We start from the raw sequence: 11,318 nt of genomic DNA on the forward strand, positions 1-11,318 counted from the left end.
CCAGATTTTGTTACCCAGAATCCCTTGCAAAGCTAAGAATTTGACCAAAAAAAACACATTTTCCTCACATTTCTGTGGTGGAAAGTTCTGGAATCTGCGTGGATCAACAAATTTCCACCCACCCAGCGTTCCCCCAGATTTCCCGAAAAAAAGTGGTACCTCACTTGCGTGGGTAGGCATAGTGGCTGCGACATGAAACAGTGCAAAACGCAACGTGGTCGCACCTCAATTTCCCAGTGAAATCTTGCCTTTTTTGGACAAAGAGACTTTCTTTTGTTTTTGAGCCCTAGCTCTGCCAGCACCTAGGGAAACCTAGCAAACCTATACATTTTTGAAAACTAGACACCCAGGGGAATTCAGGATGGGGTGACTCGACTGCCTACCACCAGGTTTTGTTACCCAGAATCCTTTGCAAATCTAAGAATTTGACAAAAAAAAACAGTTTCCTCACATTTCTGTGGTGGAAAGTTCTGGAATCTGCGTGGATCAACAAATTTCCACCCACCCAGCGTTCCCCCAGGTCTCCCGAAAAAAATGGTACCTCACTTGAGTGGGTAGGCATAGTGGCTGCGACATGAAACAGCGCAAAACACAACGTGGTCACATCTCAATTTCCCAGTGAAATCTTGCCCTTTTTGGACAAAGAGACTACCTTTTGTTTTTGAGCCCTAGCTCTGCCAGCACCTAGTGAAACCTAGCAAACCTGTACATTTTTAAAAACTAGACACCCAGGGGAATTCAGAATGGGGTGACTCGACTGCCTATCACCAGGTTTTGTTACCCAGAATCCCTTGCGAAGCTAAGAATTTGACAAAAAAACCCATTTTCCTCACATTTCTGTGGTGGAAAGTTCTGGAATCTGCGTGGATCAACAAATTTCCACCCACCCAGAGTTTCCCCAAAGTCTCCCGAAAAAAATGGTACCTCACTTGCGTGGGTAGGCATAGTGGCTGCGACATGAAACAGCGCAAAACGCAACGTGGTCGCACCTCAATTTCCCAGTGAAATCTTGCCATTTTTGGACAAAGAGACTACCTTTTGTTTTTGAGCCCTAGCTTTGCCAGCACCTAGGGAAACCTAGCAAACCTATAAATTTTTTAAAACTAGACACCCAGGGGAATTCAGGATGGGGTGACTCGACTGCCTACCACCAGGTTTTGTTACCCAGAATCCCTTGCAAAGCTAAGAATTTGACAAAAAAAACACATTTTCCTCACATTTCTGTGGTGGAAAGTTCTGGAATCTGAGTGGATCAACAAATTTCCACCCACCCAGAGTTCCCCAGGATTTCCCGAAAAAAATGGTACCTCACTTGCGTGGGTAGGCATAGTGGCTGCGACATGAAACAGCGCAAAACGCAACATGGTCGCACCTCAATTTCCCAGTAAAATCTTGCCCGACAAAGAGACCATCTTTTGTTTTTAAGCCCTAGCTCTGCCAGCACCTAGGGAAACCTAGCAAACCTGTACATTTTTGAAAACTAGACACCCAGGGGAATTCGGGATGGGGTGACTCGACTGCCTACCACCAGGTTTTGTTACTCAGAATCCCTTGCAAAGCAAAGAATTTGACAAAAAAAAAAACTTTTCCTCACATTTCTGTGGTGGAAAGTTCTGGAATCTGCGTGGATCAACAAATTTCCACCCACCCAGCGTACCCCTAGGTCTCCCAAAAAAAATGGTACCTCAATTGCGTGGGGAGGCATAGTGGCTGCGACATGAAACAGCGCAAAACGCAACGTGGTCGCACCTCAATTTCCCAGTGAAATCTTGCCCTTTTTGGACAAAGAGACTACTTTTAGTTTTTGAGCCCTAGCTCTGCCAGCACCTAGGGAAACCTAGCAAACATATACATTTTTGAAAACTAGACACCCAGGGGAATTTAGGATGGGGTGACTCGACTGCCTACCACCAGGTTTTGTTACCCAGAATCCCTTGCAAAGCTAAGAATTTGACCAAAAAAACACATTTTCCTCACATTTCGGTGGTGGAAAGTTCTGGAATCTGTGTGAATCAACAAATTTCCACCCACCCAGCGTTCCCCCAGGTCTCCCCAAAAAAATGGTACCTCACTTGAATGGGTAGGCATAGTGGCTGCGACATGAAACAGCGCAAAACGCAACATGGTCACACCTCAATTTCCCAGTAAAATCTTGCCCTTTTTGGACAAAGAGACTTTCTTTTGTTTTTGAGCCCTAGCTCTGCCAGCACCTAGGGAAACCTAGCAAACCTATACATTTTTAAAAACTAGACACCCAGGGGAATTCAGGATGGGGTGACTCGACTGCCTACCCCCAGATTTTGTTACCCAGAATCCCTTGCAAAGCTAAGAATTTGACAAAAAAAACACATTTCCTCACATTTCTGTGGTGGAAAGTTCTGGAATCTGCGTGGATCAACAAATTTCCACCCACCCAGCGTTCCCCCAGATTTCCCGAAAAAAAGTGGTACCTCACTTGCGTGGGTAGGCATAGTGGCTGCGACATGAAACAGTGCAAAACGCAACGTGGTCGCACCTCAATTTCCCAGTGAAATCTTGCCATTTTTGGACAAAGAGACTACCTTTTGTTTTTGAGCCCTAGCTTTGCCAGCACCTAGGGAAACCTAGCAAACCTATACATTTTTTAAAACTAGACACCCAGGGGAATTCAGGATGGGGTGACTCGACTGCCTACCACCAGGTTTTGTTACCCAGAATCCCTTGCAAAGCTAGGAATTTGACAAAAAAAACACATTTTCCTCACATTTCTGTGGTGGAAAGTTCTGGAATCTGAGTGGATCAACAAATTTCCACCCACCCAGAGTTCCCCAGGATTTCCCGAATAAAATGGTACCTCACTTGCGTGGGTAGGCATAGTGGCTGCGACATGAAACAGCGCAAAACGCAACATGGTCGCACCTCAATTTCCCAGTAAAATCTTGCCCGACAAAGAGACCATCTTTTGTTTTTAAGCCCTAGCTCTGCCAGCACCTAGGGAAACCTAGCAAACCTGTACATTTTTGAAAACTAGACACCCAGGGGAATTCGGGATGGGGTGACTCGACTGCCTACCACCAGGTTTTGTTACTCAGAATCCCTTGCAAAGCAAAGAATTTGACAAAAAAAAAAACTTTTCCTCACATTTCTGTGGTGGAAAGTTCTGGAATCTGCGTGGATCAACAAATTTCCACCCACCCAGCGTACCCCTAGGTCTCCCAAAAAAAATGGTACCTCACTTGCGTGGGGAGGCATAGTGGCTGCGACATGAAACAGCGCAAAACGCAACGTGGTCGCACCTCAATTTCCCAGTGAAATCTTGCCCTTTTTGGACAAGGAGACTACTTTTAGTTTTTGAGCCCTAGCTCTGCCAGCACCTAGGGAAACCTAGCAAACATATACATTTTTGAAAACTAGACACCCAGGGGAATTTAGGATGGGGTGACTCGACTGCCTACCACCAGGTTTTGTTACCCAGAATCCCTTGCAAAGCTAAGAATTTGACCAAAAAAACACATTTTCCTCATATTTCTGTGGTGGAAAGTTCTTGAATCTGCGTGGATCAACAAATTTCCACCCACCCAGCTTTCCCCGAGGTCTCCCAAAAAGAATGGTACCTCACTTGCGTGGGTAGGCATATTGGCTGCGACATGAAACAGCGCAAAACGCAACGTGGTCGCACCTCAATTTCCCAGTGAAATCTTGCCATTTTTGGACAAAGAGACTACAGTTTGTTTTTGAGCCCTAGCTCTGCCAGCACCTAGGGAAACCTAGCAAACCTATACATTTTTGAAAACTAGACACCCAGGGGAATTTAGGGTGGGGTGACTTGACTGCCTACCACCAGGTTTTGTTACCCAGAATTCCTTGCAAAGCTAAGAAATTGACAGAAAAAAACACATTTTCCTCACATTTCGGTGGTGGAAAGTTCTGGAATCTGTGTGAATCAACAAATTTCCACCCACCCAGCGTTCCCCCAGGTCTCCCCAAAAAAATGGTACCTCACTTGAATGGGTAGGCATAGTGGCTGCGACATGAAACAGCGCAAAACGCAACATGGTCACACCTCAATTTCCCAGTAAAATCTTGCCCTTTTTGGACAAAGAGACTTTCTTTTGTTTTTGAGCCCTAGCTCTGCCAGCACCTAGGGAAACCTAGCAAACCTATACATTTTTAAAAACTAGACACCCAGGGGAATTCAGGATGGGGTGACTCGACTGCCTACCCCCAGATTTTGTTACCCAGAATCCCTTGCAAAGCTAAGAATTTGACAAAAAAAACCCATTTTCCTCACATTTCTGTGGTGGAAAGTTCTGGAATCTGCGTGGATCAACAAATTTCCACCCACCCAGCGTTCCCCCAGATTTCCCGAAAAAAAGTGGTACCTCACTTGCGTGGGTAGGCATAGTGGCTGCGACATGAAACAGTGCAAAACGCAACGTGGTCGCACCTCAATTTCCCAGTGAAATCTTGCCCTTTTTGGACAAAGAGACTTTCTTTTGTTTTTGAGCCCTAGCTCTGCCAGCACCTAGGGAAACCTAGCAAACCTATACATTTTTGAAAACTAGACACCCAGGGGAATTTAGGATGGGGTGACTCGACTACCTACCACCAGGTTTTGTTACCCAGAATCCTTTGCAAATCTAAGAATTTGACAAAAAAAACACATTTTCCTCACATTTCTGTGGTGGAAAGTTCTGGAATCTGCGTGGATCAACAAATTTCCACCCACCCAGCGTTCCCCCAGGTCTCCCGAAAAAAATGGTACCTCACTTGAGTGGGTAGGCATAGTGGCTGCGACATGAAACAGCGCAAAACGCAACGTGGTCGCACCTCAATTTCCCAGTGAAATCTTGCCATTTTTGGACAAAGAGACTACTTTTAGTTTTTGAGCCCTAGCTCTGCCAGCACCTAGGGAAACCTAGCAAACATATACATTTTTGAAAACTAAACACCCAGGGGAATTCAGTATGGGGTGACTCGACTGCCTACCACCAGCTTTTCTTACCCAGAATCCCTTGCAAAGCTAACAATTTGACAAAAAAAACACATTTTCCTCACATTTCTGTGGTGGAAAGTTCTGGAATCTGCGTGGATCAACAAATTTCCACCCACCCAGCATTCCCCCAGGTCTCCCGAAAAAAATGGTACCTCACTTGCGTGGGTAGGCATAGTGGCAGCAACATGAAACAGCGCAAAACACAACGTGGTCACACCTCAATTTCCCAGTGAAATCTTGCCCTTTTTGGACAAAGAGACTACCTTTTGTTTTTGAGCCCTAGCTCTGCCAGCACCTAGGGAAACCTAGCAAACCTGTACATTTCTGAAAACTAGACACCCAGAGGAATTCAGGATGGGGTGACTCGACTGCCTACCACCAGGTTTTGTTACCCAGAATCCCTGGCAAAGCAAAGAATTTGACAAAAAAAACACATTTTCCTCACATTTCTGTGGTGGAAAGTTCTGGAATCTGCGTGAATCAACAAATTTCCACCCACCCAGGGTTTCCCCAAGGTCTCCCGAAAAAATCGTAACTCACTTGCGTGGGTAGGCATAGTGGCTGCAACAGGAAAAGGTTCAAATCGTAGGGTGGTGAATTTAAAATACCTATAGCAAAACTACCTTGATTTTTGGGGAGGGCATCTGAGTTTTTGGCCCGGGGCTCAGTGGCCATCTTTGGAAACTACCAAACCCAAACAGTTCTGAAAACTAGACACCCGGGGGAGTCCAGGGAGGTATGGCATGCATGGGTCCCCCAATGTTTTTCTAAACAGAAATCCCTGCAAACCTTAAATTTAGGTTAAAAAAACTACTTTTTCATACATTTTTGGGTGGGATCTCCCTGCCGGCACAAATGTCCTACCACCCAGTGTTCCCCTTGATCTCCCGAGTAAAATAAAACCTCACTTGTGTGGTGGGCCAAGGTAGGGGTGCTTAATTTGTCAAACCTAAAAACTACATTTTTAAAAAATTCATTTTTAGCCTGTTCTGCTTTGGGGCACCCACACAAGTGAGGTATCATTTTACTCGGCATAACAAGGGGAACGCTTGGTTGTAGGACCTTTTTGCCCGTACGGAGATCCCACGTAAAAAAGTTTGGAAAGGTGTTTTTTTTACCTAATTTTAAGGTTTGCAAGGAATTCTGGGTAGGAATACATTGGGGGACCCACGCACGCCATACCTCCCTGGACTCCCCCGGGTGTATAGTTTTCAGAACTGTTTGGGTTTGGTAGTTTCCAAAGATGGCCTCCGAGCCCCGGGCCAAAAACTCAGGTGCCCCCCCAAAAATCAAGGTAGTTTTGCTATAGAGTACAATTTGGACCTTTTCCTGTTGCAGCCACTATGCCTAACCACGCAGGTGAGGTACCATTTTTATCGGGAGTCCTTGGGGAAGGCTGGGTGGGAGGACATTTTTGTGAGCCCAGTGATGCTACGCTTTCCCATACAAAAAAGTGTGAAAAAAATTATTTTTTTCAGCTAAAATTGAGGTTTGCACGGGATTCTGGGTAAAAGAACGTTGGAGGATCCACACAAGCCATACCTCCTTGGAAGCCCCCGGGAGTCTACTTTTCAGAAATGTGTGGGTTTGGTAGGTTTCCCTTGATGGCCGTCTAGCACGGGGCCAAAAACCCAGGTAACCCCTCTTGCAAAAGCTGGTGGTTTTGACATTGTCCCCAATGTCAAAACCACCAGTTTTTGCAAGAGAGGTTACCTGGGTTTTTGGCCCCGTCTTAGATGGCCATCAAGGGAAACCTACCAAACCCACACATTTCTGAAAAGTAGACACCCGGGGGCTTCCAAGGAAGTATGGCTTGCGTGGATCCTCCAACGTTCCTTTACCCAGAATCCCTTGCAAACCTCAATTTTAGCTGGAAAAATCAGTTTTTTCATACTTTTTGGGTATGGGAAAGCGTGGCATCACTGGGCTCACACAAATTTCCTCCCACCCAGCGTTCCCCAAGGTCTCCCGATAAAAATGGTACCTCACTTGCGTGGTTAGGCATAGTGGCTGCAACAGGAAAAGGTCCAAATCGTACCCTATAGCAAAACTACCATGATTTTTGGGGGGGGGGCACCTGAATTTTTGGCCCGGGGCTCGGCGGCCATCTTTGGAAACTACCAAACCCAAACAGTTCTGAAAACTAGACACCCGGGGGAGTCCAGGGAGGTATGGCATGCGTGGGTCCACCAATGTATTCCTACCCAGAATTCCTTGCAAACCTTACAATTAGGTAAAAAAAACACTTTTCCAAACTTTTTTGCGTGGGATCTCCGCGCGGGCAAAAAGGTCCTACAACCCAGCGTTCCCCTTGTTATGCCGAGTAAAATGATACCTCACTTGTGTGGGTGCCCCAAAGCAGAACAGGCTAAAAATGAATTTTTTAAAAATGTAGTTTTTAGGTTTGACAAATTAAGCACCCCAACTTAGTTACAGGCCTTTGGCCCACCCACACAAGTGAGGTATCATTTTACTCGGCATAACAAGGGGAACGCTGGGTTGTAGGACCTTTTTGCCCGCACGGAGATCCCACGCAAAAAAGTTTGGAAAAGTGTTTTTTTTACCTAATTTTACGGTTTGCAAGGAATTCTGGGTAGGAATAGATTGGGGGACCCATGCATGCCATACCTCCCTGGACTCCCCCGGGTGTCTAGTTTTCGGAACTGTTTGGGTTTGGTAGTTTCCAAAGATGCCCGCCAAGCCCCGGGCCAAAAACTCATGGGAACCCCCTTGCAAAACCAAATTGTTTTGAATGAATTAAGTTTTCAAATGGAGAACGTGCCATTCAGGGGACAATATCGCATGAAAATTGTGACAGACAATTTCAAGTTTGCAAGAGATTGTGGACAAAAAACAACAATAGAATTCACCAGAAAGACATGACCATATACTACCATGATTTAACAATAATATCTAAATTTAGAAAGTTATTTATAGCTATAATATACACCATAACAGAGTTACTCAAAAGTCAAAGATTCAAGCACGGCTATCTATTCCTCAAAGACACACACATACAGGTTGGATTTGGCACGAGGGCAAGTGATGGTTCAGTACATAACATTTTATTAACATGATATTTCAAAAAAATGAAATGCTCTGTCAATAAATAAATGCATAAAAACCGAACCAGTGACTCGCAACTCGTGAGCTGTAAAGCCACGACAAGGCACCAACCGTTTTACAGGCCATTCACGCACCTTTCCTACCTGATACAAACCAGACCACTGACACCATCTGGAAGGAAAAGCAACACATTACAACAATCACAATAGGGGACAAGGTACAACCTACTGCAGAAAGAGAAAAAAAACAAATATTAATGCACAGCCATCTAATCCGCAAGCACACACACATAATGGTTGGATTTGGCACGAGGGTGAGTGATGATTCAGTACATACAATTGTATTTGCAAGTAATTTCACAAAAATGAAATACACTGCGTATAATTGAAAGTATGATTAACTGAACCACTGACTCACAGCTCGTGAGCTGTAAAGCCACGTCAAGGCACCAACCTCTTTACAGGCCATTCATACACCTTTCGAATGTGTGACACATACAAAACATTCACACCGCCAGCTGCGGACCCATCACATTTCAACACTCACACCAGCAAACAGCGCCATTCAAGGGCCCATCACTTTCACACGCCCACATTTCTGACACTGCAACTACACAAAATGATGGACTGCGTGGAGTGTCACTCAACTAGCAGTGTGTGTAGTGATCAACAGAAAGTAACTACTCACACACCGCCAGCCGAGCGCCAGTCCACCCACACCACCATCCAAGCACCAGACCATGCACACCGCCAGCCAAACACCACTCAGCGCACACCGACAGCCAAGCACAACTCCGTGCACAGACAGCCAAGTACCACTCCACACACACCACCAGCCAAGCACCACTCCGTGCACAGACAGCCAAGTACCACTCCACACACACCACCAGCCAAGCACCACTCCACACACACCACCAGCCAAGCACCACTCCGTGCACAGACAGCCAAGTACCACTCCACGAACACCACCAGCCAAGCGCCACTCCACACACACTGCCAGCCAAGCACCACTCCGTGCACAGACAGCAAAGAACCACTCCAAGAACACCACCAGCCAAGCGCCACTCCACACACACCGCCAGCCAAGCACCACTCCGTGCACAGACAGCCAAGTACCACTCCACACACACCACCAGCCAAGAGCCACTCCACACACACCGCCAGCCAAGCACCACTCCGTGCATAGACAGCCAAGTACCCCTCCATGCACACCACCAGCCAAGCGCCACTTCACACACACAGCCAGCCATGCACCACTCCGTGCACAGACAGCCAAGTACCACTCCACACACAACATCCAGCCAAGCGCAACTCCACACACACCACCAGCCAAGCACCAGCCTGCACACACCACAAACACATTTAGAATTCTTTTTTTCAAAATAACACTAAACAAATGGAAATACCTACAAATCAGCTAACACAAATTCTAAAACTAAACACTTTGCACTAATGCCAATCCTTGAAACAAACTAAAAAAATTTACAGAATGCAGACCAGGCAATTCACTTTACAGCTCATTAAAACTCCCAAAACTTCTTTTGCGTGTGGTACTATTTAAAACAAGCTGACAGACACAATCCAGGCTTAGAAGGACAGTCAGGACAGTACATACGAGACTCCTTCCGCACGCCTCTTCGCCAACAGGCTCTGCATCTTCTAGTCGGAAAGTCTCTTGCGGTAGTGGGAGGAATGTATTCAGGAAAGTGGCGATCTTTCAATCTAGCCACATCCTCCACCACTCCAAATCTAGGAACACTTGCCTGCTCCACAAGTACAAGGCCACCTATTATAGACTCCTGAAACTTAACAAAAGGCATCTTCGTCTCAGGACAAGACTTCTGGTACACAACAAAAGCATTAAAGGATGCCAAGTGGAACAGATGGATAGCCAACTTCTTGTACCAAACGTAAGCCTTTCGAAGAGCAGCATAAGGTTCCAACCTCTGATCTACTCTGTCAACACCACCCATGAACTTATTGTAAGCTAAAATGCACACAGGTTTGCGCACTTCAGCACCCTGACTCCAAACAGGCACAGGTACAGTACTTTCATCGTGGATAGTAGTCAGCATGTACACATCTCTCTTGTCTGGAAACTTCACAGCTAGAAGCTCCCCACATCGCAATGCAGTAGACTGTCCCCGCACAAGCCTTTTGCAAACAAGTTCCTTTGGGAAACCTTTACGGTTACTGCGCATTGTGCCACAAGCAACAGTGCCCACTTTAGCCAACTCCTTGAACAACCGCACACCAGTGTAGAAGTTATCTACATATAAATAGTGGCCTTTGTTAAATAATCCTCTACCTAGTTCCCACACAATTTTCTCAGTCACTCCAAAAGTAGAAGGACAACCAGGAGGGTTAATGCTGGACTCCTTACCAGTGTACACCCTGAAATTGTAGACATATCCAGTCTCACTGTCACACAGCATATACAGTTTGATTCCATAGCGTGCCCTCTTACTAGGAATGTATTGCCTAAAAACCAAGCGGCCCTTGAACAATAGCAAAGACTCATCCACTGCAATTTCTTTACCAGGGGCAAAGATCTCAGAAAAACGATCAACAAAGTGATCAAGGACAGGCCGAATTTTAAACAAACGGTCACAATCAGGGTGATTGCGTGGCAGCGCTAAACCATTATCAACAAAATGCATCATCCGAAGAAGAAGCATATACCGATCACGACTTATGACTGCTGGAAATATAGCTGTTGCCATCAAGGGACTAGTGGACCAATATGAAGACATTGATGGCTTCCTTAGCAAGCCCATCAAAAAAGTTAATCCCAAAAACTTCTTCATCTCTTCAACATTTGTGGGAGTCCACCGGGTTGCTCTAGAATGGGGCTTAAGGCTGGCACTGTTGTCCCTCAAAAACTGTTCTGCATACAAATTAGTTTGATCAACAATCTCTTGCAAAAACACATCGTCAAAAAACAACTGAAAAAAATGTATTGGCAGAAAATTCTCAGTATTCACTCTACACCCAGGAACACCAGTGAACTCTGGCAATGCCGGCTGCACCATGCCAGGTGGAACCCAGAGGCCATCCCTATCAACGGGGGAGCAGCCACCCCAGCCTGCAGCCCTAAGCCTCTTGCTGCTGTTCACCAACGGGAAGCCTAACAGCCACAGATACTTCTGGCTGCACAACACCAACAGAAAACATAGCATTCCCAGAGGGCTCTTCCTGCACCACACCAACGGGAAGCCTAGCAGCCTGAGATGCTTCTTGCTGCACTACACCACCGAGAAACCAAGCAGGCCCAGATT

Source organism: Lissotriton helveticus, chromosome 3_1 (assembly GCF_964261635.1).
Source record: "Lissotriton helveticus chromosome 3_1, aLisHel1.1, whole genome shotgun sequence".
Classification (NCBI taxonomy): Eukaryota; Metazoa; Chordata; class Amphibia; order Caudata; family Salamandridae; genus Lissotriton; species Lissotriton helveticus.